Source organism: Vulpes lagopus, chromosome 6 (genome assembly GCF_018345385.1).
Source record: "Vulpes lagopus strain Blue_001 chromosome 6, ASM1834538v1, whole genome shotgun sequence".
Lineage (NCBI taxonomy): Eukaryota > Metazoa > Chordata > Mammalia > Carnivora > Canidae > Vulpes > Vulpes lagopus.
This window is the reverse complement of record NC_054829.1, coordinates 130,537,845-130,565,253: the sequence shown is the minus strand read 5'-3', so window position 1 is coordinate 130,565,253 and position 27,409 is coordinate 130,537,845. Positions and strand designations below refer to the sequence as shown.

General features: G+C 46.7%; 1 long non-coding RNA gene across 5 annotated transcripts in view; it reads left to right on the top strand.

Moving 5' to 3' along the window:
- The first annotated feature begins 808 nt into the window (after nucleotides 1–808).
- LOC121493735 overlaps nucleotides 809–27,409 on the top strand; it is a 65,764-nt gene continuing 39,163 nt past the window's right edge. Inside the window, exons 1-6 of one of the 5 annotated variants that reach the window (XR_005988545.1) lie at nucleotides 809–979; nucleotides 11,237–11,349; nucleotides 18,320–18,531; nucleotides 20,832–21,003; nucleotides 23,303–23,465; nucleotides 23,850–23,961. This is a non-coding gene — a long non-coding RNA (uncharacterized LOC121493735). Of the gene's footprint in view, nucleotides 980–11,236; nucleotides 11,350–18,319; nucleotides 18,532–20,831; nucleotides 21,004–23,302; nucleotides 23,962–27,409 lie in introns of all 5 variants that reach the window. The other 4 variants (XR_005988543.1, XR_005988541.1, XR_005988544.1 and 1 more) reach the window with 4 other exon arrangements.

Here is a 27,409-nt window from a genome sequence, read left to right as displayed (position 1 = left end):
TACCCACTGATCTAGGTTCTGGGGCTGCAGGAAAGAAGCATATGGGACAGTTGCAAAAATTAAGGAGTGAATTCTGATAGATAAACACTCAGTTGCTTTACACAGAGCACGGTGATTGCCAGCAATAGTCTAAATGGCAATGAGCTAATCATTAGGGTGAGGCCCCAAGACTTTATCAACAGCAGTGATACAAGGTTAAGCGCTCCCCACAGAGCACATGTGCAGAGAAAGCTATTTATGGGGAAAAGGATCAGGTCCTTGTGGTTTCAGCAGAAACTGTGACCAATTTTCCCTGGTTAGAGTCAGGCAGGGCAGTTAGAAAGCACCACGACATTTGGTAGGTGGGGAATGTTCTCTCTCGCATTTCCGGCAGTAAATCATCGTGCTATTTTAGAACCTTCATAGACAGATATTGATAATTAACTTCCCCAGAATCCTCCTTACTATAGACCTCCAACTCTCTGAGGGGGCATCAAATTTGTCGTTTTTAATCAGAGTCCCAGAATTAGTAAGATATCACCTTGCCTGTTGTCAATTATGGCAATTTTCATATTGTCTTCATTACGTGAACAGTGTTTCTATAGGCATTAAAGTATATTTATTTTCTCAGGCATGATCTTATTTTGTTCTGTCTAGGCAAGAGGGTTGACATTCCTTCAACACGAACTCATTTTATATTCCACTTCTTCGTGTGCTTCTTTCTGATTTCTGAGCTAACATTTAATTATCTATTAAATTAATTTTGTATTAATAGATGAGGAATTAAGGTACAAGCTTTTAAAAGGCGTTTACTTTTCAGACAGAAGATTCTGCGAGACACAGTACTTTAACCCAAAAAGATGACTCTTCAATCACGTACTCGGCGTAGAGCGGTGCTCTGTGTGTGGTGGTGGTGGGGACGGTGGGGGTGGAGAGCTCATCACCTCTGAAGCTTCACCGGATACCTGGCTGCCCAGCTAGGAATAAAGCCCTGTGGCAGGTAGGTGCCCTCACCAGACCGAGGCGAGGTACAGGGGAGCAGATCCAGTGGGACTTCAGTGCAAAGGGCTGTAAGAAGAGTTTCCTTGGTCATCTCAGGTCTCTCCAAAAAGTCCAAAAGGTTAGGAGTCCATAGAGACTATTTAGTTTGACAAAAGGTTTGGACTTTATGATCTTAGAGAATAATTTCAGTGGCTTGGTGGATGTGGAAGCTGTATTTTAGGTATTTATGGAGAGAATGGGTTATGAGGTGTGAAGAGTTTGGCTGTTGAAGAAAGGATTAAAATACGACAATATTTGCAAGGGGTTGCAAGGCCAACATATGGAAATACAGCACAGGGGGAAATGACGCTCCTAGCAGTTTTTAAAAAATCTTATGTATTTATTCATGAGAGACACAGGCAGAGGGAGAAGCAGAATCCCTGCAGGGAGCCCGATGTGGGGCTCGATCCCAGGACCCCGGGATCACACCTGGAGCCAAAGGCAGATGCTCAGCCACTGAGCTACCAAGGTGCCCCTGCTCCCAGCTGTCTTGCAGGTGTCATGTGGGCACATGGAAGAGCAGGGGCTGGGAGCTGCATCTCCTGATATCTAGCCTGGGGAGGATTCTCCACAGAAGGGGACTGCAAGCATATTGGATGACAGAAGGAATGGGACGCTGGAGGCTTGGTGGACGACGCTGGAGAGGCAGAAGGTTTTTGAGAAAAAGAAAGTCTCTCTTCTTTTAAGGCTGTGAGGGAAGACCAAAAGGTAGAGAAATAAGGGAGGCAGATGGAGGAGTTGTTATGCTCCTCTGGAGAGTCTGTGTTAATGGTAAATGAAAAATCTCTCTCTCTCTCTCTCTCTCTCTCTCTCTTTCCCCCCCCCCACACGCATGCACACCCACATAATATGCTAACACACATTAGTGAATGATGGAAAGAACTTTAATAATTCTTGCTTGGGCAGATTCTTCTCCTTTGCAAGGAGCTAATCTTCAAATAATTGCTATGACTAGCTATTGTGGATTTATGGAGAGAGAGAGGGAGAAAATTGTTCCCATTTTCTTGTTTAAGGCCCTTTTGAGTTTGGGAGTTTTTAGGACTCTTTTGATGCAATTCTTTGCCTATACAATATAGATTTTGGTGGAGCTAGCTATATTTCATGGAGACATGAGATCACTAGCCTACCTCCCTTCCTTTTTTTCTCTTAGAAACTGATTTCTAAATGTTGAGTGCATTCCAAGACCAGGATCTATAAAATAGCCTTAACAATTTTACCAGAACTAACTATGGATCATTTCAAGATATCTCTTTAAGGTGGGACCACGCAAACAATAAGCAGTCTACCGACGCCATGCTTGAGTCACATTTGGGGGCTAAGTGGACACCATGTACATTTTGCAAATTCTCTTACAGTGTTACTTTGGTTTGCCTTGTTAGGAAATGCTAGGGGAAAAGAATTAGTACTTTACAATCACTATAAATAAAATACCCAGAATCCTTTAATTTCACATTTATTGTGATGACAAGCTTTCATTCCTGTTCCAAGAGTTTGTTCCCATCTGTAGTTCGAGAGCTAATAGCTAAGATGATCCTCTTCTTGGATTTGTAATCTCAGGATAAACTGTAGGTCTTAGAAATGAACCAGTAAATTCATGTTTATCCGAAGTTCAAACATCCCGAGAGCTCACATTAGCGGAGCCTATTTCTAGAAGTGCCGGCCAGCGATAAACAACTTTCCTAATCGTCACCTAAGGTTTGGAATAATCCTGAGGTGGATTATGGAAGAGAGATGCCTTTTCGTTGGATCTTAGTATTTGGTTTCTTTCATTTGATTTCCTAATTTCCTGGGAACTGATAAGGTTCGTTCAACCTTAGCCAGAACCCTTGATTAGCAGGGGCACTGCATTTGTAGGCCTTTTAATGAATGGAAACAAAAGGAAAGAAAACCCTGCCATGTTCTTTGTCCGGCAGAGGCAACAGGGATGGTGAGAGACAAAGTCTCTTCTTTCCAGGAGAGCTGCGTGTTGTGAAAAACGGGAAGGGAATGGTCTTGCCTACCTGGCCTGACCCCCTGAGCTCAACCACCAGAGGAAATAACACCCACCACAGGGGTAGTTTCTGACACCAGAGCCCTGCTTGGGCCACCAGAGGTGAAAGGCAGGCGAGTAGGGCTGCTTCCCTGGTCTAATTACCAGGGGAAAAGCTGGGGGGGGGCCCCAGTCTTGGCAGGAGGCCCTGCCCTCCCTACCCAGCTGCTCAGGCTGAGGGGGACACGCCTCCCTGTTAATCCCACACAGAGCCCTCTCTTCTCTTAGTTGCTATTTTCCTTCCTCACCTCTGGACACTTCGGCACATTCACTCGAAACATCATCACAGGAGAACTCGACTTTGACAGAAACCTCTCTGAAATGATTTTTTTTTTCCTGTTCCGGCTTGCACTTGAATAATTCTCCATCAACAGCACGTCTGATTGAGTTGGCATCACAAACCCTTTTGTATGCTATTTTTTTTTTCCTCAAGAAATATTAAAGTCTGAATAAAATTGGAATAGCTGCCTGGTAATGATCTCATTATATATAAATACAGAAGTGCTCACAGGGGAGATAATGACTCCAAGATGCAGGTATGCGGCGAATACCTATTATCTTCCAAGGAGTGGGCCCGCGTTCAACCCTCCTCCACTGCCCCCCACCCGTCCCTCTTTCAGCTGAAGGTTCAAGTTGCAGAAAACGAATGGCTGATTGAAGCTGGGAATAGGGCTTTTTCTTTCCCCCTTCATGACATATGTTAGGAGATGAAAGGAACCTGGGCCGTGTGTTTACTCTTCATTTGGGACTTTCACATGTTCTGATTGATCGGAAAGACAAAAAGGCAGAAGGAGAGACATTTGGTGCTGGCTGAACACCATATCCATTCTCAATGTGAAGTTGCCTCGTTTGGTGAGGATAATTGTGATGAGGCAGTTCTGGGTATAGACGCCACTAAAAGATTTTTAAAAATAACATGCTCGCCACCCAGTTTGAGTTCTTATATAGCAAGAGAACAAACACAGATGGTGGCAGTAGGGGTGGGGGCTGCGGGGGGCGGGGGAAGGCCCTTCTAAAGTGGGAGTTTACTAGTTATTAGCCCCAGTATATCTTTTCTGGATGCCAAGGAGGAAGCGGATGAGTTTAGCACATCACAGAGGACCACATATAGGGTCTGATTCTCAGTATGGACTAAGTAACCCCGGAGAAAGTTTACTCCCTGTGATTTGCAACAACAACAAAAAGAAACTGTTGTGTGGGGGAAAAGGTAGATTGCAATGCTCTAACTGTCCCTGTTAGGTTCTAAAGGGGCATTTATCTAAAGGGGGATCGCCCCCTGCCATCCTAGGCCGGAAAGAGAGATGGTGTGGAGGAGCAGTTCTTGACTATTTCCAACAGCTGGGGTTATAAGGCCCATTTTTCTCTTCTGATGTCCATATTAGGCATGATTAAAATACAAAATAACATCATAAGCGTAATTCTTTGGCAAAAGGATGGAATGGATGGCAAAAATATTTTGCCCCTGGTTAAGTCTTTCATACGATGTAGGTGGTATGCTGTTGAGCAATGACAATAAATTCCTATTGACTGAGAGAGAGTTATGGCCATAAAATTTAAAGAAGGCAAGGTTAGTCACACTAGACAGAGGCCTGTGTGGCCTGAGGGGGTCTCCTGGACTCACGTGAGACTATTCCCATTGTGGGGACAATTAGGGCAACTATCCTCGGCCACCAATGGTTCCACATGAACACACGCTATTTGATACACTGCTAAGTTTTTCCTTCTTTTATTTACTTATTTACTCTGGGTACGGTATACTTTATTGATGGTACATGACAAGGTAGGGCTCCCTAAGCCCCTCCCTGTCTTTAGGGGGTCTGGGATAGTAACTGTTGAGGTCGGGAGATTCTCAATATATTGGGGGATGAGTTGGAGCAAGGACTTCCCAGCAGCTGAAGGCTTCTTTCTTCCTCTTGCTCTCATTGGGGATGTTTGTCCAGGCGGCTCTTACTCCTTGGAGGCCATGTGGACCATAAGGTCCACCAAACAGTTACTATCGCCAAATTCATGGTCAAACCAGGGAATGAGCTTGAAAAATTGGTCATTGAGAGCAATGCCAGCCCTAGCATCGAAGGCAGAAGAGTAGGTGTCACTGTTAAAGTCGTGGGAGACAAATCGCCTGGTCCTCAATGTAGCCCAAGATGTCCTTGTGGGGGCCTTCTGATGTCTGCTTCACCACCTTCTTGATGCCATCATATTTGGCAGCTTTCTCCAGGTGGCAGCTCGGATCCACAACTGACATGCGGGGGCTGGGGACATGGAAGGCCATGCCAGTGAGCTTGCCATTTAGCACAGGGATGATCTTGTCTACAGCCTTGGTGGCACCAGTAGAAGCAGATGATGTGGGCAGCCCCTCGGCCATTACCCCACAGCTTCCCAGAGGGGCTGTCCACAGTCTTCTGGGTGGCAGTCATGGCATAAACTGTAGTCATGAGTCCCTCCATGATGCCAAAGTTGTCATGTATGAACTTGGCCAGAGGGGCCAAGCAATTGGTAGTTCAGAAGACATTGCTGACAATCTTGAGCGGTTGTCATACTTCTCATGGTTCATGCCCATCAAAAACATGGGGGCATCAGCAAAAGGGGCTGAGATGATGACCCTCTTGGCCCTACCCTTCAAGAAGCCCCAGCCTTCTCCATGGTGATGAAGACTCTGATGGGCTCCACAACATTCAGCACCAGCATCACCCCATTTGATGTTGGTGGGATCTTGCTCCTGGATGATGGAGATGAGTTTTCCATGGATGAAAGTTTCCTATTCTCAGCCTTGACTGTGCTGTGGAATTTGCTGTGGGTGGACTCATACTGGAACGTGTAGACTGTGTAGTTGAGGTCAATGAAGGGGTCATTGATGGTGACAGTATCTACTTTGCCAGAGTTAAAAGCAGCCCTGGAGCCAATATGGTGTCCAATATGGCTCAATCCTTTCACTCTGACCCTCACCATCATGACTCAGGGAGGCAGCTGGCACGCATTAGAAGATATGACAGTCTAGTGAACCCTTGGTCAAGAGCCCTCAGTTTATTATGCGTTGCTCTATGTAATGCCTTGGCCCCAAGGAAAGAATCTTTTTCTTTCCCTCCAGTGCTACAAGCACTGTTGGGAAATATTTCTCCACTTGTGCTCTGACTTCCTTGGATGATGGCAATTGAATATGAATTAGATTGTTTGCAGAAATCGAGTGTTGGAACCCTACCTTCTTGTATTTTTCCTCCTATTTTGCTTGTGGAAGGATCTAAGAATAAATTCCCAGTTCAGTAATTATATGTCCCCCCAATCTCCAGTTATATTTCAAGTTGCCTCCATTTTTATGATAATGATAAATCATCATCATCATCATCATCATCATCATCATCTACTACTCTTTGAATGTTGAGCATGAACCAGGTGCTGTGCTACATGCCTCATACACTTTATCTCATCTGACCCTCACAACTCTGGGAGGTAGATACTTTTATGGCACTTAACATATGATGTCATAGATAGCAGCCTGGTGACCATTGTGAGAAGGGTTGGTTTGTGTCTACAAGTATTTGGAGGCTGTGGAGGCACGAGTGGAAATGGTTTACGTAGAAGAGAGGTCTCTGAAGGAATCTCTTAATTTCCTCAATCCCTATGCATTTATTTAACTCGCTTTAATGGTGACTTCAATATCCAGCCTCCACTGTTTTGGATGCCACAGAAATATAAGGTCCAGTATCTGTTTTCAGGCATCTGTAAATCTAGTATGTGGATCAGAATAGAACATGAAAACACCACCTAGAATAAATTTGGGTTAGGCCTCTTTGGGTTAGGCCTTTCTGGGCTTGAGCTTCTATTTAAAAACTAAATAATTGGAATAGTTCAGAAGTCTGCAAACTTTTTTATTTTTTTTAGAAGTCTGCAAACTTTTTAAAATAAAGGACCAGATAGTAAATATTTTAGGCTTTTTGGGCCATACTGCTTTTTTCTCCACTATTCAGCTCTGCTATTGTAGCATGACAGCAGCCATAGACGATGCGTAACAAATAAGCATGTCGCGTTCAAGTGAAATTTTATTTACCCACACCTGCAAATCAAAATCAGGTGGCCTGGATGGGCTACATCGCCAACCCCTGGACTAGTTGAATACTATAGACCCTCTCTAGCAAGAAAGTGCTATAGTTTCTTCACATTGCACATTGATTTCAGCCTTGGAGTATGGAGACATTTCTTTGGCTTTTCCCTTCTTGAGGGGGAATGTATAAAAAATGGCAATAGAAGTGGTCCTGGAGAGGCACCAGGAGGGATTCCCAGCACTGTTCTGATTGAAATCGCAATGGGAGGAAGCCATTAAAAAAGGTGGGGAGAAAGGTCCCATTAATCAGAGATGGGTACTGCTGTTTTAGTTGGAGATCTGGCTATTAGCTCAGCAGGAAGACAAAGAAGACAAGATGAGGAAGGCTGGAAACATGGCTTTCCCAGAGGCAGAATGCAAAAAAAATTATCTTAAGAACGAAATTTTTATGTAATTCCTTATATGAGTTTTAGAATCCAAGGCATAGTCAGTAATGAAATTTTGTTCCGAGAAACAATCCAACATAGCAATCTAACCACCTAATACAATCTAACAATTACAGCAATCGAACACATTCTAAATATAGATTTGATTTTTGTTGAAGAAATATATATATACGTCCATTTGAAAACTCTCTCATTTATTATTTCCATACAATTGAATAACTGGATTTTCCAAGGCATTAAAACAAATTTATAATCATAGGCCACTTCCTGTTGCAAGTAACAGAGATGCTTTGCTCAGAAAAGGGAAAATATTGGCTTGGAATACAACATGGTCAAGGGAATCTCAGCTTCCAATCCAGACCCAGGGGCAAGGTCTAATCCGGAATATCAAATGAGATCATTAGTTTCTTGTCTCTTTCGTTTCTGCCTTCTGTGCAGCAGCTCATTTTAGGGCTGACTCTTTCCACGGTAGTAGGATGCCAACCCAAGACTCATCTATGTTTCCAAATACAGAAATGGAGCAGGACTTCTTTTTTTTTTTCTTTTTTCAAAAACTGTAGCATCGTCTCCTCATGTCTCCTCTGTCCTGATTAGGTTATGTGCTCATTCCTGAACAGATTTCTGTGGCCTCAGCCAGTTGGGGTTCACAAGGTGGCTGGGATGGTGGAGGGAAGGTTCCTCAAAGGAGAGCTGTATTGCATTTATCAAAAAAAGTAGATGGTTGTTGGGTAACCAACAGCAGATGTCCAGGGCTGTGACACTTTATGATTTTTTAAAACACTTCTAGGGAAATGGTTTCATTTGATTTTATAACGGTTTTATAGGAATATGTTTGTCAGCTATTACTATTTCCACTTTCAGATGCGAACACTGGAGCTCAAGTCACATGACTTGCTCGAATTCAATAGTGGGTGAAAGAGATTATATTAGCTTTTCTAGGCTAGCAATGTGATGTCTGACCCTCCCTCATACAACAGAACTACTGTTTTGGACTAGATGCCTATTCATGAATCTAAAATTGAATGAGCAGGAGCACCTGGTTGGTCGGATGAGCATCAGACTCTTGGTTTTGGCTTAGGTCATGATCTCATGGATCATGGGATCAAGCCCTACCTTGGGCTCCACGCTCAGCAGGGAGTCTGCTTGAAGCTTCTCTCCCTCTGCCCCTTCTCCCACTCTCTCTGTCTCTCTCTCTCAAATAACAAATGAATCCTTAAAAAAAAAAATCGAATTAGCATTTTGGGTGGTCATATCACAATGGCTTATCCTGATTTTATAAGCAAAGTAAGAGCCTCACTGATTTTTCACATGATTTTGGGTAAAATATAATATACCTATAATGGCTTTTTAAAAAATTTTTATTTATTTATTCACGAGAGACACAGAGAGAGAGGCAGAGACACAGGCCGAGGGAGAAGCAGGCTCCATGCAGGGAGCCCGATGCAGGACTCGACCCCAGGACCCCCGGGGTCACGACCTGAGCCGAAGGCAGACGCTCAACTGCTGAGCCCCCCTAGGTGTCCTGGCTCAAGAAACCTTAAAGGACGATGAGAAATTTTTATGACTATTGGGATCGGTTATTATTATAGTTGAAACGAGACTGAAGACTATCACATGCTCCAACAGCCCCACTCTGGGAAGGCGTGGGGAAGGCCTTTCTCCCTGAGGCCTACTCCTGTGGCAAAGCCTTTGGGGCCACATTCCATTCCAGGTGGCCATCCCCGACCCCCCAAGGACCTGAGCACAGCTCTTCCGGTCCCCACCCCTCCCCACCCCTGCGTCTTGCAGAGGCCCCACCATTACTTAGGTGTCTCTTAGAGAAATTTTGCTTTCCCACTGCTCAATAGGTTTCAGAGAAAAAAAAAATGAATGAAAGCGATTCCTTTTTCCCTTTTCCCATTAAGGGATTAGCCATACTTCTGGAAAAAATACTGTTTCTATTTAAGAGGAGAAATATTTAGACAGCACACCACCTTCCCCCCTTTTCCTAACGGCGCTCACAAAACAAGAAAACGGCAGCTTGTTCTCCTCTGGTTCAGGGCCCTGGCCCGCCCCCTCCTCTGTCAGGGCCCCCCTCGGCCCCCTTCTCTTTCCACATCTTTCCTGAGCCACAAGAACAGGTTATCAAGGTGATAATAAGCGAGAAAATGTTCCAGCCTTGTTTTAAGCCTCAGCCACGCTGCACTGCTCACAGGAGGTTAAATGCTTGTGTGAACCTGTGCCCCCCCCCCGGCCCCCCAGCCACGCAGCCCTGAGCCAGGCTGAGCCGGCCTTGTCTTGTCCCCTCTGCACAGGAGGCCCGCTGGGGCAGGGTGGCGGGGGCGGCCTCAGCCCCCCTAGCAGCCACTGACTTACACTCAGCAACTCAATCCTCTCAAGGTAATTCCTCAGCTTGCAAAAAACTTCTAGCAACGAATTCCAAATCCAATGCCTCCCCCTTCAAGCAGGCTAGAGGCAGGCTCGCTGACTTCCACGGGGACCCCAGGCTCGGGATACATGGGGGGCCTCATATGGCAGGAAGCGGGACTTGGGTGGTCTCCTTAGGAGATTTCTAGCTATTTCTAGAACATCACTCTCAATCTTCCTTCTCTTCGGAGGTCTTCTAGTCGCAGGTGCCTCGGAGTCTGGCTAGGCCCTTCCTGGGCCCAGGACTGAGGGGCCTGACTTGAGACGTCCGAGGGAGCGAAGACGTGCTTCTGTGTTCTCTTGGGTGCAACAGCTCTCCCTGCTCGGAGGGGCACTTGGGACTAAGGCTGAGGAGCAAACTGATTGTGCAAAAAGAGGTGCAGTTACCATTTTGTATGGTAACTTTGTCACCTCCTACGGGCTGGCGGACATGAATATCCTTGGCAGAAGCAGGCGTGGGGCCAGGCTTGGAGGCATTTCTCTCAACGCAGGAAGGTGTCCAGAGACTGTGAAATAACCATTTGCCTTTATGTTCCTTTGGGTCATTCTTCCCCAGCAGTAAGCATTTCCTCTTCTTCCCCTTCCTCCCTCCAAGAGCTGCTCCTGTCCCCAGGAGCAGGAAGTCTCGGGTTATGGCTGCAGATGCTGCTGTGACAGTCCCTCTGCCCCCTCACAGGGACAGCTTTGCTGTGGGAGGACGTGAACGTCCTCGTTGTCTCCTAAAGCTTCGGCTCTGAGCTTCGGGATGTGTTTTGGCAAGTGCAAAATCCAATAGTCATTGAACCCTTGATAATCTTTTATGCCCTGTAGAAGTATGTTTTTATTCATCCGTTTCTTCAGGAGGTAAGAAATAAAGCTGTTCCATTCTGGGCATAAATTAGCATTTATAACAATGCAGTGCAAAAAATGTAATTTAAATAGAACTGATTAGAATTTTGATAGGGCACCTAGGAACCTCTAAACAAATGCTGATCTGGTAATGACTGGAACAAGTCATTTATTTTAGTGGTTCAGCTATCTGTTCAATGATTGGGTCACAGTTTCCCAAACATCCACGGTGACTGTTCATTAATTATTCACTTCTCGCTCGGTAATTGTCCAATTTGACTAGAAACTGTGAACTTATAGGCAAAGCTGCAGAAGACAGCAGAGGGAAGAAGTGACAACCCAGATAAAAGTGTATTTTCTTTTTGTGATAACGTTCACTAATTCAAGGACTCAGGGAGAGGGGAGCTATTGTTAGACTTTGGCCTTGGTCTTGGCTTTGCGCAATGGACTTAATTGCTCACCATTTGTTAGGCAGGGACGTTGAAGCTCCAGAGTGCCGAGCTCTGCAAATGAGGTTGTACCAGTTGGCAAGCAGCCTGTCTCCGTAGGTGTAGCCTCCTCTTGGGGTCAGCGTGCAGCACGTGGTAAGTGGGACAGATGAGCTTCGGAAGGCTATCCGCTGAGTCACACGTTCCCGCGGGTACGTCATCTGGAAAATGTCCTGAGCCAGTCCGGAAGCTCATTTGCAAGATTTCCCTCCTTTGGTATTTTGCAGGTTTTTCCTTTATTAGCAAGATGAAAATGTTTCCCTCTTACTTCCCGACTGAGTGCAACCTCCACCCAGGAAGTTCTTGATAGGGCTGCTCCCCTCACGTATATCAAATGCCGTGTTCTCTTCTACTTCTTGATTCTCTTAATTGGTAATTGAAGGAGTTTATCAACCCTGTTACCTTGATATAATTTTGATATTAGTTGGGTGTCATTTTCTAGAATGCAGATTAGGAGCTGAATCCCAAGAAACGTAGTGGGTTAGACATTTTCTTCCCGGCTCAACTCGGGATGCAGCACTGTTTGAAGGGACGGGTCATCAATTTATGGTGGTTTTAATGTTGCTCTCCTTGCCCTGGGCGGGGGGGTGGGGGCGCAGGACTTCCAGGGATGTGGCTCTGCAAAATGCATCGTGCCTTGAATGAGCACCCATATGGGAGGCCGGTGATGGGAATGGGCTACCACAGTCCTACAGTCCAATGGGCTGACGTTGGGCATTGCAATGTGCGCGTGGTGCTCACCTTTATTGACGCTGCTGCCTCAGCAGGGGATACCTTCCATCCTGTGGGTCATCACTGGGTATAAAGCAAGCATCTAAGGCAGCACCCAGTGGAGGCACCCACATTACTGAATTAATAAAGCTGGGGACTGGGGAAGGTGCACATGCAGGTGGTGGAGTGACAGGCGTGTGTAGAAACAATAGCGGCTATCTCTGTCGCCCACACTTACCGTGTCACTAGGGAAGGAGGAAAATGAGAGTTTGTCATCGCAGGAGGGACTATAGGTTCGCAAAACCCCATGATCATCATTTGGGTCGACCTATTTCTACTAACTGGCACCAGGCCATTTTGCAGCTGAGTAAATGAAGGCAAAGAGAGGTGAAGACCGGCCATCCACGCTCACAAAATGATTGTGAGGCCCAGAGAAATAGGCAATTCTAAGTTGCACAGGTCTATGCCTAACCCCAGGCCTCTTTTTAAAGGAAAGCCAAAAGGCATTAGATAGACTGTTAAAAATAGAGCATATCAAAAAAAAAAAAAAAAATAGAGCATATCGCTTTCCACGGTGATGACTTTGTGCTAATGAGTGATGCTTCCGAGAAACGCGCTAAGCGCATCCACTACCTTGAAACAAGCAAATGGTGATCGGATAAAAATCTTGTGTTTGGGGTAATTTATTTTCTCCGGCTATGTGAACTCTTGAGCGATTAACTGGATTACTTCCCTCATGTGGACGTGACTCTGTTCCTAGTGAAACAATTAATTGGATCATCGTTCTGCGGGGAGCCTTCCTTCCCGTGTTTTTTCCTCCTCCCCACGTTACTTCTGTTTGGGCGCACGCCCGGCCCTCTCTGTGAGCACGACCTCAGGAGCCTGGGGTCCATGCAAAGATCGTCAGCTCTCAAAAATCAGAGCCAGGAACGGTGGCTGCAACGTTGATTCTCGGCAGATCTCTGCAGATCTTCAGATTTTTATGTTTTGCTTACTTCACCATCACCTCATTCCCTGTTATAGTGCCTCTGGTATTTTTGGGGGGCACCTGAGTGCTCATCGTCTCCCGGGAGGCCTCCACAGCTTACCTGATCATAATATTGAAAAGCAATTTCTCCGGACTGCTGTGAACCAGCGCCAGAAATCCAAAATGCTGCCACAGTCATTAAGTGATTTCCAATTAGTTAATTGGCTTCACAGGCTGCTTCTTCCTAAACTGTACCTTAAATGAAAAGCAGAACCATCCTTTTTTTTTTTGAAAGAGGAGAAGTCTTGGGGCCTTCGGGTTGCACAAGCCTGAAGCAGCATGTGCTTTGGAAGGAGCTTGACAGAAAAGGTCAGTCCCACAGCACAGAAATGTTCTTATTACGACTGAAGAGAATGGGACCTCTCTCCCGGCATTCCCATCTTGTCTAGGATTTGTTTTGCCCACGTTAGTGTGGAATGAAAGGGACTTAGGCAGATGATCACAGAGCAGCACAGAACGTGGAGAATTCTAGATCAACCCCAATTCTTCTCTAGGGAAGCTCCCTTGGCCTCTATGTTGGGCGTCCCGGGGTCAGAGCTGCTTGGCTGCTCTGGGCCACCCTCGTAGACCTCACTGAGCAGGAGGCTGACGTCCCTGAGACTGGTGGGGAAGCTGCTTTTTGGAAAGGGAATTTCAGCTGTAGGTGTATGGGCAGAAGGAATAGGGGAGGGAAGTGAGAAGCTGGTCTAGAACATCGCTGGTCAACACCCGTGTTGTTAATGGTGGGGGCCATAAGCATGAATTTTGAGCAAACAGCTGATTTATACAACAGGATAAATGTTTACCCAATAGGGTAAGTAGGGTAATAATTACCCAATAGGGTAAATCAGTCATCTATTTTCTCTGCAAGAGAAGCTTGACTTTAATAGTAGACAGAATGCATAAAAAATGAATGCAAATTTTCCTCTCTGTTAGACAGAGATGCAATCACTCAAATAAGACGCAGCGGAGTGGAGCGGTTAAATGCGTGGACTCTGGAGACCAACCGCCTGCGTGGAAATCCTGACAGTCACTTTCCAGTTGTGTGACTTTGGGCAAGTTTCTTGACCTCTCTGTGCTTCAGTCTCCCGGGGAGTGAGGGAGAGGAGTAACAGCGTCTCCCAGGGGCGTTACAGAGAGTAAACAGGTGGCTGAAGTTCGCAAGTCCCTTCCAATCAGTGGTGACACATGGTTTGCTTGATAAACCAAATTTTATAACATGCCAGATTTTAAAAGAGTCACCTTTTGGTCTTTCTGTTGAAGAAAACCTTCTCATCTTCTGCTTAATTACCCATGAGAACCAATTCTCAAAGGAGGGCAGCCGACGGGATGCTGTCCGCCCAGGCAGCCGGTCAGTCCATCTGTCGGTCAGCTATGTCTCCTGCCATCAGTTCCTTAAGACAATTTCTTTCCCCCCAGACTCACTAGCCTGATCTTTTTGGTTAGAGAGCCGGGTTTGCATTGGAGAAGTGGAGGAGGAGTGGATTCGACTGGAAGCATAGAGGAGGCCGTGACTGGGATATTGGGTTGGAAAGGGGCAAAGAAATTGTGTGTGTGTGTGTGTGAGAGAGAGACAGAGACACGGGGACATGGACACAGAGACACAGAGACAGAGTGAGACACAGGGAGAGACAAATATAGCTATAGAGACAGAGCAGGTGGGTAGCAACAGAACCTTTTTGGTGTGAGTAGGCGAACAGGGACGGGGAAGTCAGCACACTGCTGGGAAGGACATCAGAGGCAAGAGAGGAATAAGGGAGACCAAGGAGGGACCTGAGGGAGACAAAACCCGGACCGACTCTGGTGCCTTCCTGTCTGCTTTAGAAGCAGTTGGTTCATCATTGCAGCAGCCCGAAGCCCTCCAGTAATGACTTTATGGATTAAAATTTTAAACCAAATTAGATGTGTTTACAAAACGGCAGCCACACTGAATTGATAACAAGCTGCCAGAGTTGGGCTCCCGATTTTCCTGGAGCTCTGGCCTTGTGCTGCTCTGGTGGATGGTCTGGGTGTTTGTTGGCGTGGGTAAAACTGCAGCCACCTCTTCCCCCGTGTCATGTCCCCACCCCGGTGTAAGGAAGCACTTGTAAGTGATACGCTGGTCGGCCATGCGTTCACAGGCACATGGTTCCTGGTCTTGATAATGACTCTGTTAGAAATTTGTCTGCTCCTTTTGGGGTGTGTTTGACATTTTGATGTTTAAGTTTCATTATGCAGCATATCCATTTCAGTTGAAACCGTGGTTTGAGAAATACTAAATATGAAATCTCATAATTATGCAGGATTTTTGAGGTTGTGTGCGTTGAAAGTGAAATGTTGTCAGGGATTTTGAATTTTCCTGCCCCCCTCCACGGCAGACCCTCCATTGCCTATCACCTAGTCATTTCAGAGAGGGAGAATCTTATTTTTCAAGTCTATGGACTAGAATGCAGTATTTTCTACTCATATTTTTTAGAACAGGAGCTGCTCTTTCAAGTCGTTAATCAGTATAAAGGAGAGAAAGCATCCAAGGGAATGCTGCTTGGTCCTGTTGAAAGAGCGCCATGTGTTTTTCTTGTAATGAAGTATGTTGATAGATCTGTTTCTATGGTACATGAGGATAGTTAGGACTCAATGAATGTTAAGTCAATCACAGCAATAACCTGTTTCTTTCCTCAAGGAACTTATGATCTACTAAAACAAGATGAATAGAGTGTATCTTTATCTTTTAATATTCTTTTGCCTTCTATTTATGGAAAGTAAAATTTCAAGAATTCCCCTCCAGGGAGTCTGAAGAGGTCTGGGCCATTATACACTTAAATTCATTTACAAGCCACTGAGAAGATTTGCTTGGACTTATTTACTTGAGGAGTAGTAATACTTGTGAAATGGCTCCTTTATGAAGACGAGGTAAGTGCTCATGCTCCGGGAGAGATCATGTGATAGGCCACAAAATAAGGCTCAATAAATTTAAGAAGATTGAAATTATATCAAGCATCTTTTTTTTTTTTAAGATTTTTTTTTTAAAGTAATCTCTACACCCAGCTTAGGGCTTGAACTCACAACCCTGAGATTAAGAGTCGCATCCTCCACTGATGACTGAGCCAGCCAGGAGCCCCTCAAGGATCTTTTCTGAAAAGAAAATGGCGTGAAACTAGAAATCAATTACAAAAAAAAAAAAAAAAACAGAAAACAAAAAGGAAGGAACATAAACATGTGGAGGCTAAATTACATGTTACTAGACAAACGATGGGTCAATGAAGAAATAAAAGAGGAAATAAAAAAAAATATCTGGAGATCAATAAAAACAGAAATACTATGGCTCACAATCTTTGGGACGAAGCAAAAGCCATTCTAAGGGGAAGTTCATGGCAATATGGGCCTATTTGAAGAAAGAAGAAAAACCTGGAATAAACAATCCAACCTTATACCCAAGGGAACTAGAAAAAGAAGAACAAGTAAAACCCAAAATTAGCAGAAGGAAGGAAATAATAATGATTAGAGCAGAAATAAATGAAAGAGATATGAAAAAAAAAATGGAAAAGAGCAACGGGACTAAGAGCTGGTTCTTTGAAAAGATAAACAAAACTGATAAACCTTTAGCCAGTCTCATCAGGAAGAAAAGAAAGAGGACTCAAATAAAAGCAGAAATGAAAGAGGAGAAGCCACAAGCGATACCACGGAAATACAAAAAAACTATGAGATTGCTACAAAAGCCTATATGTCAAATAATCCTAAAATTTGTATGGATCTAGTCCATTTTTGTATGGACAAAAGACCTCAAACAGCCAAAGCGATCTTGAGAAGGATCGAAGCTGGAGGCGTCACAAACCCAGATCCCAAGATACACTACGAAGCTGTGGTAACCAAACAGTATGGTACTGGCACAAGAATAGACACACAGGTCAGAGGAGTAGGATAGACAGCCCAGAAATCCACCCACATGAAGTGGTTAATTAAACTCCAACAGAGGACGCAAAATATCCAACGGGAAAAAGACAGTCTCTTCAGCAAATGGCGTCGGGAAAACCGGACAACAACTTGCAGAAGAATGAACTGGGCCACTTTATTCTACTATAGACACAAAAATCAACTCAACGTGGATTGAAGACCTACACAGAAGACATAAGGCCACAGAGCTGCACAAGAAAACAGCACCGAGGTTCCGGAGAAACACAAAAATAGAAGTATCATACGATCCAGTTATTAACCACTTCTGGGTATTTACCCCAAGAAGATGAAAACACGAACTCGAAAAGACCTATGCACCCTTATGATGTTTACTGCAGCATTTTTTACAACAGCGGAGATACGGAAGCAATCTAACTGTCCATCCGTAGATGAACGGATGAAGAAGACGTGGTGCGCACACACAATGGCTACTACTCAGCCACAGAAAAGGGTGAAATCTTGCCATTGGTGTCAACACGGATGGTCCCAGAGGGTACTATGCTGAGTGAAATAAATCCAAGAGACACAAATACCATTTGAGTTCGCTTATACGTGGAATCCAAAAAACAAAACAAATGACAAACAAACAACGACAACAAGAGAAACAGACTCACAAACTGGTGGTCAGCAGAGGGGAGGAGAAGGGAGGGATGGGAGAAATAGGTGAAGGGGATCAAGAGGTACAAAGTCCCAGTTGTGACGTAGGAACAAGTCACAGGGGCAAAAAGTACAGCACAGGGCATGTCGTCAACAATACTGTTACTCCTTTGTGGGGCGACACGTGGTAACTCCACTGCTGGTGAGCATCTTGACGAGTATCATTGTCGATTCCCTGTCGTACACCTGAAACTAGTAAAATAGGTGATGTCAATGATACTTATTTTTTTTTTTTAATTTTTATTTTTAATTTTTCTTTTTTTCTTTTTTTTTTTTTTAAATTTTTTTTTTTTTTTATTTATGATAGTCACAGAGAGAGAGAGAGAGAGAGAGAGAGAGGCAGAGACACAGGCAGAGGGAGAAGCAGGCTCCATGCACCGGGAGCCCGACGTGGGATTCGATCCCAGGTCTCCAGGATCGCGCCCTGGGCCAAAGACAGGCGCCAAACCTCTGCGCCACCCAGGGATCCCTATGTCAATGATACTTAGACAACAATTGGATAAAACAAAATTATGGAAACAAGACACCCCCCCACTCCCCAGAAAAGGAGTGAATGGCTAAAAATAACATGGGAGCAGAAGCAAGGAGGCTGCTGCTGATGGTTGGAAGGGGTGTGTGCTGTGTCCCCCGAGGAGAAGGAGGGGGCAGCGAGCGCACAGGGGCAGGACTTTGCCATCTGTTAATCAGGGGATTTAAAACCACAATTCAATTACGTGGGATTCCATGCTAACGTTCCACCGTCGCGTGGCTTTTCCATTTCAGAAGGCGAGGATCCCGCCACATAGTCCATGCGTGTCTGAAAGCCTGATTAAATGTGTGGTGGCGCACGTGGAACATTTTAGTCTCTGGATATTATTTATATTGAGAGAAGAGCGTCTTGGGGGACTGGAGATGCATTAAACCTTCACACTTAACGGATGATCTTTCACTGCCAGACAGGCTGCGTGTTGCTGTTTGGGCTCCAGTGGCCCCGGGTAAGCTCTCGGCTTCTTCTTGACCTGCGGGAAACCTGCTCTCCTGGCTCGAGACACATTGGAGAGAAGCTAAATGCACTTGTTTGAATCGATACTGGGCATTTAGCCGCCCCTGGGCTTTAGGTCGGGGTCTCAGATAGGAGTGGTGATCCTCTGGTGCACTGGGGTTTGGGTGACAGGAGATTTGGAACTAAATGGGGTAGAAGCTTGACCCCTGGGTACGTTTAGTCTTGTGTTTTATATATAATTTATATATAATTATTATTTTTTAAAGATTTCATTTATTTATTCATGAGACACACACACACACACACACACACACACACAGAGAGAGAGAGAGAGAGAGGCAGAGACCCAGGCAGAGGGAGAGGCAGGTTCCATGCAGGGAGCCCGACATGGGACTCGATCCAGGATCAGGCCCTGGGCTGAAGGCTGCACTAAACCGCTGAGCCACTATTATTTTTTTTTTAATTGAAGTTTGATTTGCCAAGTCTTGTGAACATGACTTAGCCCCCAGGCCTTTAGGAAGCCCCCGAGCCTGCAGGAGGGAAGATGAGATCCTCTGTTAGAGATTTTGGTCGGCTGCTCACCTTGTCCTCCGCAGCCGGAAGGAGGGCCCTTCCTTCTGCCTCCAGATGCCCACACTCGACTCATTCCTCAGGCTGCATTGGCACATTGGTCTTCCCCCATAACCCTTTATGCCCCAACCCCCAAACCCCCCTAAAACCCAGGAAGCATGGTATCATAGAAAAATTTTGGATTTTGCACTTGATAGATCAGAGTTTACGTTCCAGGTCTTAGAGTTACTAAGGCGTGTCTACCTGGGAAGGCTCCTCTTCTAGCCTTACTTTCCCTTAACTCTAAAATGGGGATAATATCACTTATTTTTGGGCCTATACTCAATAGTTATTAGTTTCTTTATATCCTTTGTAGTTCATTCAGATAACTAATCTTTTTTTAACCTTTTGGGGCTCCTGGTCTGTTTGAGCATCCCCCGCTGGGAATCATGTTCTTCCCTTCTCAGAAAAAAAATATACGCAAAAACCTCACACAATTTTGGAGACTTTCAGGATCTCTAAAGTCCAGACAAGAGCTCTTTAGGGGAGGTTGATTCCTAGGTTAAGGCCCCCGCCGCCCCATTAGAACCAACTTTTTTTTTTTTTTTATAATTTTTTTTTTTTATTTATTTATGATAGTCACACACACAGAGAGAGAGAGAGAGAGAGGGAGGCAGAGACACAGGCAGAGGGAGAAGCAGGCTCCATGCACCGGGAGCCCGATATGGGATTCGATCCCGGGTCTCCAGGATCGCGCCCTGGGCCAAAGGCAGGCGCCAAACCGCTGCGCCACCCAGGGATCCCTAGAACCAACTTTTAAACATATGTGCAAAGCACCTCGAAAGTGGCTTGGAGCCTTGCACAGATCCCCGTGAGTTTCTCTTCTTCCGAAGTCGCAACCAGAACATGCCCTGGGCCCGGAGGAAATCTAGCTATAATTTGTCCTTATATTTCGTTTGGAGAAGCTGTCGTGTACAAGTAACAGAAACACCCTGAGCGGGGACGGCGGCCGGGACTGACGCCTTCCAGCAGGCCCTACTGGTGGCCACAATCTGGCCTTTGCAGAAATCTTCCCTCTCCCGGCCACTGTGCCCGCGGCCCAGGTGTGCCGCTAGCAGCCGGGCGCCCCGTCCTGCTGCCATCTGGCTTCCTCTCTGCGTGGCCGGTCCCGGGTCTGGATGTCGGCAGGCCGCCCGCCCCCCGGGCCACCACCGCTCCCCAGACGCGGCTGCCGCAGCTCTGCTGAAGCCTAATGTCACCCCTCCTGTCCCTGTCCTCATCAGAGGCCCCGGGGGGCCTAGGGGGTCATACACCTGTCCCTCCCCTCATCAGGTTCTGGGGGTCCAGGGATTGCTGCACCTGACCCTCCACTCATCAGGTACTGCGAGGGTCCAGGGGTTGCTGACACCTGTCCCTCCCCTCATCAGAGGCCAGTGGGGCCCAGGGGCCGCTGACACCTGTCTCTCCCTTCATCAGATGCCCGGGGTGGGAGGGGGGTCCAGGGGGTCTTACACCTGTCCCTCCTCTTATCAGATGCTGGGGGGGGTCCAGGGGTTGTTGACACTTGTCTCTCCCCTCATCAGATGCTGGGGCAGGGGGCGGAAGCCCAGGGATTGCTGACACCTGTCCCTCCCTCATCAGAGGCCAGGAGGGGGTCCAGAGATTGCTGACACCTGTCCCTCCCCTCATCAGAGGCCGGAGGGGGGTCCAGGAGTTGCTGACCCCTTTCCACCCCCTCTCAAGGCTGCTGGTGCAGGTTTCCCCTGCACAATGTTTTGAAGCACAGAGGATGTGCGGGTCTGGCCGAGATCCAGCTCCCTGGAACGACCTTAGCAGGAACCCGGATGACTCAGGCCCTCGGAGTGTGTGGGTAGCCTGCTCTCCCTGGATGGGCTTGCCTGGCTGTGTACAGCAGGTAAATGAACTGCATAATCGCCATATTTCTATTCCACTCCGTGCTGTGTAGACTGCGCCCCTGGAAACCAAAGTTTTCTCTACAACAAAGTCACTTCTCAAGAACAATTACGCCCCGTGGGGGGGTGGGGCGCGTATCTGCGTCAACATGTGGCTCGAAAAGCACCTTTTCCCCTCCTTGCTCTCACTTGATGTGGTCTCTCAAGAGTAATGAGGACACCAGAACACGTTAGGAACAAACCCACATCAAAGCAGAATCTTCCCTCCCCGCCCCAGAAACCACAAGGCCTCTCATCAACGGCCCTGTTCTGGCCCTACGGGTCAGGCTCTCTCTAGTTATTCTCTGGCTGCACCTTGAGCACCTGCATCTGAGGCTGCGGGGATGCTGGGACCACTATTTCTCAAGCTTTAATGTGCATGCAAATCCCTGCGGGTGTTGTGGAAAAGTGGATTCTGATCCAGTGGGTCTGGGGCCTGAGATGTTGCCCATGTACCGAGCTCTCAACAGGCCAAGGCTGCTGGTGTGCAGCCCCACTGGGGAGAAGGGAGACTGCGGACTCCATGAGGCACCTGCATGCCATACGGGCCAACCTAGGGCCCCTCCGTGGCCTGCGTGGGCTGCCCTTTGGGCCGATGCCCTTTGCTTACAGCAAGCACGAGTAGAAAGGATCTAGTCTTCCGAGAAGAGCAAATTTTCATGAAATTAAGGCGGCATCCACCTAAATATATTACCCACAAGAAATCTCACTGCAAGTCCTCACTGGCTTCTCACTAGCAATTTAAAGTTCTAAGTAGAAAATTGTTCATCACTCAAAATTTAGAACAGCCGAGGAAAGTGCAATGAATGTAAATTTTCAGAGTCTCGAGTACTTTGGGCAGCGAAGAACACATTTTTGGAGTCGAGTTCAAGATAAGTAAAACTGTAGTCCTATCCCCTCATTCTTTTTTCACTCCTGTTAAATCCCATTCTTTTTTTTTTTTCTTTTGTTTTTGTGTCTCTTAGAAAAATCACCTGAAGTCTTTTCTCGAGTGATTTGGGTATATATTAACAAATTAATTCTGTTAGCAGTTCTTCTTTCAACACGGAGTCTCTACTATGTATAAACAAGTCATGGTATTGACTTGGCTTCTAAGTTAGTAAGGCAAGTCGTTAACCTCGGTGAGTTTTCTTTTGCAAATCTGAATAATGAAGGGCTGGACAGATGATCCCAAGTTTTCCGGGATTGTGTCATCCTCAGCACTGGGGAAGCCGAAGCATGAAACATCCTGCCTGTTTGTGGCTTTTCACTGTCCAACACAAAGGCTTTTCTTAGCTCTTTTCCTTTCATGACAGCGTAGAGAAGGCACGCGCCATTCTGTGCATGTGTTTTGTGGTCATAGGGCGATGTGTGAGGAGAGGAACGTTTCCCTGTGGTAGTGTTGCTTTTTCTTTCTTCCTTCTTTTGAGTGAGAGACTTTTCCTATTACAGAAAAATCCTACAGAGAATTCCTAAATGTAAAAGCGAGAAATGTGAGGGGGTCTGAAGCCTCCTGATACCCTAGGCCTCTGCGACAGTCTCTTGGAAAACCATTGCCCTCGACTCCTCTGTACTGTTTCTGTGTAAATAATGTGGGTGCCGGGAAACCTAATTGAGCAAACAAATATTTAAGGATGCGTAAGGCTGAGTAGGTCTTGGGAAAGAGAAGAGAGGGGGCACAGAAAGGCTGTTTGCCTCTGGGGGTGGTGAGGGAAAGAGGAGAGGTCAGGCGACTGTGCGTAAGGCTGAGCAGAGTAGGTCTCAACGCCTCACAGTTCTTTGGAGCAAGGGATGGATGTGGGTTTTGTAATGGGGAGGCTGACCCCTGAGCTTGTCTAGAAACAAGAATGAGGGGCAGGAAGAAACACACACACAGAGAGAGAGAGAGAGAGAGAGAGGAAGAGAAATGCAGCTCGCCTTTACTCTCTGGGTCTGGTGGGCAGGAAATGAAGTGGAGCTGCTGGGAGCCCGTGATGGATGGCACGGGGGGGCCTCTCCTGTCCTTGTAATGCATCCATCCACATGGAGTTGGTCTGGAAGTCCCATCTGCAAACCGCAGAGGCCGAGGTGGGACTCTCAATCAAATTCTTCTGACTTCACTGCCTTTGGTGTCCGTGAGATGCTTGAGCACAGAGTGAAAACGGGAATCCTGGTTCTCCGTTAGGTAGAGCTTGCGCCCTGCTCTGGTTTTGGACAAATAGCTTGTTACTTCATGTGTGTACAGGAAGTGAAAACCTCCACATTTTATATGTATTTATAACGCATTCTTTTTCTTTCTTACAGGATGAGTAAAAGTGAAGCGTTCCTTTTCTGTTGTGAAGGCTGCTGTCTAGTTGAGTTGCTTCTCTAGCGAGAACAGTCAGTGTCATTAATTTTTTTCCCTGTACTGTGTGGGCTGTGGAACAGGAGACTGACTTGATGGATCACATTGCCACTTCGGAGGCAGGTGGGTGAGTGGGTTGGTGAAACACTTCAGAGAGTTAATGCATTTGTGTAGTTATCAGCGGCTTTGCCCTTCGGTAGATGAATTACATTTCAGAGCAGCCTGTGTGTGAGGGGCTAGGGTAAAAATCAGGGGGTGGGGGGGTGCGCAACTCTAGGTAAGGAGGAAATGACTCTGCCTCGGCCACGTCGTGGCCATAATCATGAGACAGGTAATGGGTGCTCCCTGTAAAGGGGGGCATGGGTAGGTTGCTGTGTGCCTGGGGCTGGAATCGGATGGGAGAGAGATGGAAAATCATGTTCTATAAGGAAGAGATCAAAGACTAAGAAGCCTATTTAATGGCAAGGGAGAAGGTCTGCTTTTGTGTGTATCGTTTGTTGTCTTCAGTTCCTTAAAGGCTGCTGGAGAGAAGAGTTTGGGATTATTTTGTGTGGTCGCCAAAGAAGCACTGGAGCTTATTTTGACTCCACTGGAGGATGAAATGTTTCAACAGAATGGGGTAGGTTCTTAGGGAAGTGAGTTGCTCTCCATGTTACCATTCAAGGCAATGCTTTAAGGGAAATGCATGGCCTGGGATGTATTTAGCCTGGATGACCCCCTAGAAGCCCGTGGAAGGCGGTCAGACAATGGTTCCATCACATTTCGTAAGTTTCCTTCCCATCCCCCAGAAGAGCTCACGAACAATTTCTGGCCTGCCCGCAACTCAATATGCTGCCCCGAAGGGAATCTACTTTCCTGTGGAAGTGGAGTCCTACAGAATTGGCTTTTTGTCCTTTAAGAAATAAGAAGTCTAAAAATCTTAGTTACCGTGTAGTTGTGGTAGAAGAGAAAGAACAAGGACCTTGAAATCTAGAGTAAGAGCCCAGCTCAGACATTTTCTTGTTGCGTGATCTTGGGCAAAGCTTCAGGTTTTAAATTCACGTAAGAGAGGTCCTGACGTGTTACCGTACAGGACTGTCACAAGCATTAAATGAAGTTATATTTGTACAGTACCTGAGACGTGGCCCGGTACGTAGTCAGCACTCAATAAACAGAAATTATTTCCTTTAGTCTCCCAGGCAATTAACAATAGTGCAGTCAGGGATCCCTGGGTGGCTCAGCGGTTGGGCGTCTGCCTTTGGCCCAGGTTGTGACCACGGGGTCGTGGGATCGAGTCCCACGTCAGGCTCCCTGCCTGGAGCCTGCATCTCCCTCTGCCTGTGTCTCTGCCTCTCTCTCTTTATGTCTCTCATGAACAAGTGAATACAATCTTAAAAAAGAATAAAAATAGTACAGTCAGACCATAAGAAAAGAAAACAGCAGGCCCATATCACTGATGAGTAGAGATGCAAAAATTCTCACCAGAATACTAGCAAACTGTATCAATAGCTCATTAAAAGGATCACACACGGTGATCAACTGGGATTCACCCGTGACATGCAAGGATGGTTCAACACATGCAGATCACTCAATAGGATTCATCTGCATCAGGAGAATGAAAGATGTAGGCCACACGACCGTCTAAGGTGACAGTCCATGAGGCTGCAGAGCATCCGCCCCTCCCTTTGGATGAACGTGGGTCATCGACCCATGACTCAGGGGAGGGAGAGAGAATGCAGATGGGATGGTGGGATGAGGTGGCAGGGTACAGGATGCCAGAGTGGGGCTAGTTCGGACTGGAACAGGGGGTCTTCCGTGGTCCTCTCTGCCTCCCAGTGGCGTGTGTGTCTGTGTGTGCGCACGCCCGCGTGCATGCAGAGTTTTTCTTGTGCTCCTCCCTGGCTCGAGCTCTCCATTGCCCCATTTCTTCTGCCCCATGTTTCCCACTCCAATGTGCCGCAGAGTCTCCCGGAGATCTTGCTCAAGTGCAGATCCTGATTCGACGTGTCCACGAAGGGGCCTGGACTTCTTCTTCTTCTTTTTTTTTTTTTTTGAGGGAGACATGACTTTATTAGAAAAATAAAAAAGAAACAAAAACAAAAAACTGGGGTAATGAGTTGGTCCTCAATGGATGCCTTGGTGGATGAGGCTGCTCTTGGCCGCGCTGGCCTTCTCCCGCTCCCGACGCCGTGCAGGATCCAACTCAAAGCAGCGCCATAGCTGCAGAGTCTCATCTGCGGCCGCTGAGGCCACAGTGGCCCTGTCTGGGCTCATGGTCAGGCGGAGGACCCGGGCAGTGTGACCTTTAAGCTCAGCCACCTTGGCCATGGTTGGGTATTTCCAAATAACCAACTGGTTCTGGGCGAAGCCATGGCCAGAGATGAGCTCCTTGTAGTGGGGAGACCAGAGGATGGAGCACACCTGGGATTGAGCATCCACGGCACTCAGGCAGGCCCCAGAGCAGACATTCCAGATGCGAATGTGTCGGTCACTGGTGCCCCCTCCAGTTGCCAGGACATTGGACTGCCACGGACACCAAGCTACAGCCTTGACTGCCCCTTGGTGGTGGGTGAATGTCTGCAGGGGGATCCAGCCACCCTCTCCAGGAGCACTAGGCCACACATTGACCAAGTTATCGTTGCCACCGCTGGCCAAATGTTGTCCATCTGGGGCCCAGCACAGTCCACACACCTCCTGGCTGTGGCCACTCAGTGTGGCCACATGGTGTTCTGCGACCCGAACATCATGATGATGGATGTGGGCGGAACGTGAGCCATTGGACAAGATATATAAAAAGGAGGGTGGTGGTGTTGAGGCTGCAGGTGTGGGCCACACTGAGAGTGGGGAGGCTTCAGTCCACGCCAGGGCGGCCTGCAGGAAGCCTCTGGGTCCATTCCTAGTTGGTGGCTGACTTTGGAGGCTGCCTGCCTCTCTGTCTGTGCCAGACTCACGGAGAACGTCTCCTGATCGCGCGTTGCGAGGGCTTGCTGTTGGCTGGGCCTGTGCATCTCGTTCCCTCCAAGGAGGAGGCCCATGTGCGCTCGACAAGGCCCACATCTGGGCTTCCCAGAGCAGCGCATCCTTTTCCAAGTGGTGCTAACGCTGCCGGGGGGCGAACCCCTAAGTGCAAACCTGTTTTAGAAACAAAATTCATCTTGTTAGAGGGAGCCGGGCTACTTACAAGGCAGATAACGCGCTGCGGCCTGCTGGATTGATGGAGAGAGGCACCAGGAGTCAGACTCACCTATTTTTCATTCTTTGAATGAAGTCTATCTTCTGAATTACATGAGCCATGTGAAGCAGGGAAAGAGAGCAATGGTTCTGGAAACAAAAACAGAGTTCTTATCTTTTAATACAGAGGAGAATGCCTCGGGATATTATTATTTGTGATTTATGGGGTGCATAGCAATATGACCAGCGTCTCACCGTAGCAGACAGAGGACTCTGACCCTCTGCCTTTGATGAACTCTTGTAGCTTCCCAGGGGCAATTTTCCACCATAGAATAGCTGCTGCATCACAAAATTCCTGCTTAAAAAATCATACGGAGTGAGCTGCTAGGAAACTTGGTTTCTATTTCCAATCCTGCCACTGACTTATTCTGACTTTGTCCAAATTTCTCACGTTTTTCTGACCTATTAGTAAATCGGGTTGCTCACACCTGTCATCAATATTTGCTTATGAAATATGTCGAGGTGTTTACGAGCTAAATTCATCTCAAATATTTGTGAGAACTCACCTCTCCTCTGAAGGAAATCAGTCGGTCAGATCAGACTATGTAAATGAATAAAACCAACTACACAGAGCAGAGGAGCAGAGCACCCTTTGTAAGCAAAGACTAGAACAAGTTTCTTCCTTTCTCCTCCCCTCCCTCTCTTTCTTCTGTTTTTTTTTTCTTTTCAGACCTTATTTTGAAAGAATTTAAGATTTTAAGAAAAGTTACAAGAATAGTACACAGGATTCATGTATAAATTCTACCCAGATTGCCCAAATGCTAACTAACATTTTGCCACATTTGCTTTCTCTTTCTTTCTCTTTGTGTGTGTATCCCTATCTATGCTTTTTTTCTGACCTACTTAAGCGGAAGCAG